The sequence below is a fragment of the Taurulus bubalis genome (genome assembly GCF_910589615.1).
Source record: "Taurulus bubalis genome assembly, chromosome: 14".
Lineage (NCBI taxonomy): Eukaryota > Metazoa > Chordata > Actinopteri > Perciformes > Cottidae > Taurulus > Taurulus bubalis.
Genome location: NC_136602.1, coordinates 23,369,442 through 23,374,142, shown reverse-complemented (window position 1 = coordinate 23,374,142; position 4,701 = coordinate 23,369,442).

The window sequence follows — 4,701 nt, the reverse complement described above, 5'->3', positions numbered from 1 at the left end:
GTGAAGTTGCAGAAAGATGAAATCCCCCTCCACCCTGCACCCCCCCTCAGAGATTCCTCATGTTTTTCAAGAGGTTGCCTTGAAGTTCAGTTGAAAAGCGGTCTGTTGTTGGGGAATTCAGTGTGGAGGTTGTCCTCGAGCGGGGTCATGATACCTGTGCCTCCTCGCCTGCTGGACGGCCCAAGTGTGAGTGTGTGAGAGAGCTCCAGCTGAGAAAAGTTAAAGAGGGCTGGCGATGAGAGGAGGAGGAGGAGGAGGAAGAGGAGGAGCTGCAGCCGGCTGGAGGCAGAGAGGCAGAGCAGGGAAAAGTCTCAGACGAGGACTGAGATTTACACCCAGCCTGAAGGCGAACGGGGAGCGACCAGAGCTGTCAAGTAACGAAGTACAAATACTTCGTTACTTTACTTAAGTAGACATTTTAGGTATCTATACTTTACTGGAGTATTTATTTTTCAGACGACTTTTTACTTCTACTCCTTACATTTTCACGCAAATATCTGTACTTTCTACTCTCTACATTTTAAAAATAGCTCCCAGGGTGAAAATGGCAACAGAATCATGTAACAATCATGTGAGGAGCAACCAGAGTTCTCCTCGCACCGGAGCAGCTCTCCTGCTCCAGGTGAAACGAGCCAAAGTGCTCGTGTCTTCTATCAACAATGAGCTGCTGGCTTCACATATTACAAAAGTACAAAGTACACGGATATAAAACTAAGTCATTAATAAATACATGGACAAATGCCTGTACTTTCGGGTAAATGGTTACGGTACGCCGTTAACAGGTTACGCTTGCGCATGCGCGATTTGACACGACGCCGTGAGCTCCGTGAGCTCGTCTTTTCCTGCTGTTGCGTTACTCAAAATAAAAAAACAGATCTAAGCTCAATATTGAGCATGAATTGAGAGAGGCCGTATCAAATCTACAACCCCGTTTATAACATGTGTCGAGGAAAGCAGCTCACTGCAGCCATTAATACTGATACAACGTGATGGCTCACATATCTGCACTTATTCTGTTTTGTTTGGCAAAAAAAATTAAAAGCTTATTGTTTTCCACAATGAGCTATTTAGTAGTAACTAAATATGAGTAATTTTTTGCACAGATAGAACTTACACAAAACATTGTCTGATGGGGCAATCTGATTTACTTGAACGTGATTGCAATTGTCTTTATTCTGTTATTTATAAAAGCACAGATGAGTCACACAATTATGTTATTTACAGAAAAAGTTTGAGAACCACAGCTTTAAGTGTTTGTGTCGGAGTCGCCGCAGCCGCCGCCTATTTTGCACTATTACAATACTTATAGGCAACTAGTTATCATGTCTTCCTCTCCATAAAATGCATGTTAATGCTCAGTAGTACACATATGGTACTTTAATGGTTTTGCATTGTAATAAAATGTGATCATTTTAAATGGGCATATATGCAGCTGAAACGGGTAGCCTAGTGCATCCCACATTTTTCAACCTCTGCAGAGTTGGAGGAAGTGCAAGAACGGTTCAATGATTCACAGCGTCAAACTTCAAACAGTCACATGGAGCGACTCGTGTGTTGAACCACCCTAAAGCTGTGAGAAACACAGCAATGTTATACCAATAACATGATTGACATTTGCATTGTTAAATAGGTCAAAACAACCACACACGTTTTTTACAGAACACGTAGGGTTGAGTTTATTTTTAAAATCTAGTTTTGAGGCATTTTGTCCTCAACAGTAAACAGTTTGTTTGACTTGAAGTAGTTGTTTGACAACTTCAACACCTCTACTAACTCTCTAGGAGCTTTCGACCACATGACTAGGTCTTCTTCAGTGGATGGCGTTTGTTCGGTTGTAATGGCAGTAAACTCCACTCTGTGAAATCACACTTACAGAAATATGTTTTTAAAAAGGATGTCAGAGAGGAAAAGGAGTCAGAAGATAAGAGATTTAATTAGGTCTTAAAAGTTATCAATAATGTTCGAAAATAAATATAATGATAAAGAAGATAATAAATAATGTGCTCTCTTTTTTTTTTTGGTGAAGAGTCTGATTGCTGCATTTTGGAGAAGCTATAATTTGTGTAAACTGTACACATTCAGAGATGTGGAAATTAAATGATGTCTCAAGATTCCTACTGGATAGAATGGAAGTGGTCTTGGAGAGGATCCTGTGTTAACATGCTTCTTCAAGACACAGCAGTGTTTTCAACTAAACGGTAACATTAGCATGCTAACATGCTCGTGATAATAATATTGCTTAATGATTCAATTCAATTCAGTTTATTTTATATATCCCAACATCACAAATACAAGTTTGCCTCGGAGGGCTTTACAATCTGTTTCACAGGGAAAAACGGGGAAGAAACCTGAGGGAGAGCAACAGAGGAGGATCCCTCTCCCCGGATGCACAGAAGCAATAGATGTCATGTGGCCAGAATGAATAACGTAACGGAGTTACAGCACATTACATGAATATGACAGAAATTATTCAAATAATGAGTAGTAGGCATGGTCCATGATCCAGATAACCACGATCCATTAAGCAGAAGGAGGTAGAGAGGAGGGGCATCAGCAGGGCCATGGCAGCAGGCAGGACCGGTTCCAGTCAGCCACGAATTCATGGAAAAAGAAAGTAGAGTTAGTAATGTGCATTGAAGAGACAATAATTTATCCAGAAGGAGAAAGAAGAGGTGAAGAGGAGAGGAGGAGCGAAAGAGGAAGAGAAGGAGAGGAGGAGCTCAGTGTATCTTAAAATGTCCCCCAGCAGTCTAGGCCTATAGCAGCATATCTAGGGGCTGGGCCAGGGCAAACCTGAGCCAGCCCTAACTATACGCCTGAAACAGCCCTAACTATAAGCGCTATCAAAGAGGAAAGTCTTAAGTCTACTCTTAAATGAGGTGACCGTCTGCCCCCCGGACTGAAAGTGGAAGCTGATTCCACAGAAGAGGAGCCCGATAACTGAAAGCTCTAGCTCCCAACCTACTTTTTAACACTCTGGGAACCACAAGTAACCCTGCATTCAGTGAGCGTACTGCCCTCGTGGGGTAATATGGCATTATATTGTCAACTTGTTTTGGGAAGAGAGAGTAAGAACGCACACCAGTGTTGGAGAGGTGCTGACCACGGTGTCAGTACAAGTATGAAGGAAAATACAGTAGGATTTAATAATTTACCAACGTTGGTAAATCATTAAATCAACAAGTGAGCTATTGTCCTTCACACTTGTCATTTTAACTGAACATGCCAATGTGCTAATATTTGCTAATTAGCAGGAAACAGAGATTATCTCTTCATTTCTTAAGAGATAAGTCTTTCCCTTCAAAGCAGCTTTTAAAGGACCATCTCCTCCTATAACTGACACCATTTCAAAGTTACATAATAATTACATACACAATCTGAACTGAGGTTATTCAGAATGGTATCAGCCAAAATATTAACTGTAATCTAGGAGTTCAAACTATGGGAAAGCTGAGGTCATGCCTTCTGCTAAATCCCTTGCAGAAATACAATCTGGCTGGGCGTTGAGCAGAGAGCTTTGCTTTCTATCTTCTGCAGGTGTCCGTGGTTCCTGAACCACTGACCGACAGCATCAGTGAAAGCCTTGACACTGCAGAGCCGAGAGGGAAGTGAGCAACGCTGTCTTTAATTAACTCAGGAAATACCAGAGTATGTATCAGATGATGTGATAAAGATTTCACGACAGTGTCATTATTACTTCATTTTAGAAAACAAACATGAAAAAAGGTCCAACTGTGTGTCTGAACATTGTCTTCCCTCAGTGTCCTGTACTGTATTTCTATTAGCAATGTTAGTACAATATCACATTTCTTCCAAATATTGACGCTTTCCTGGATATCCCCTTGCCTGGCATTTTTGAAACATTATCACCTTGTTTTTACTTCACTACCTAGAAAAACAAAGCTAAGTCATGGAATTCAGACACACCCACAACCGGCTCTCTACGATCCCTGTGAAGCTAAAGGTCTCCCTCCTGTCCCCCTGCCTGATAGCCTGTTAATGGCAGTCTGCCTTCAGCCAACTACAGTACAGACATACAGAATGGGTCATGCACATGACAGGGATAATGTGATAATAATAAATAATAATACATTGAATTTGTATTGCACTTTATATTTGAGCAATCTCAAAGTGCTACAGAGCAGTATAGAACAAGAACATTTTTTAACATATTTAAAAACAAAGCCCATAAAAGATATTTTAGCAGTAAGCCTTCTTAAAAAGGTGAGTTTTCAGGTCACGTTTAAAAGCCTCTGCAGTCTGTGGGGCCCTCAGATGGTCGGGGAGGGTATTCCACAGCCTCGGAGCTGCAGAGGAAAAGGCCCGATCACCTTACTGTAGAAGCAGAGTGAGACTAGCTTACTTTAGACAAGAGTAATGTTAGCTAATTAAATGAATACAACACACAAAAGGCTAATCCCCCGTCTAGACACCAATGGGGTGTAAGGCGTCGAGAAACACATTTCATTCACACAAAAAACAAGCGGCGATGTATGCAGGCAACCGGGTATTGTACAAGACTTTTGGTATACAATAACACCAAAAGCAAAATAAAAACTCACCACGCTGTCTGCCCGCATAGCAGAGCTCCAGCAGTCCTGGTAGCCCGTTAGCCGTTAGCCATTAGCAAAGCTCACCGTCCAACAAGAGTGAGCAAACTGTTGTCCCACGCTGTGCGCCTCTAGCTCAGTAGCGGCTCAG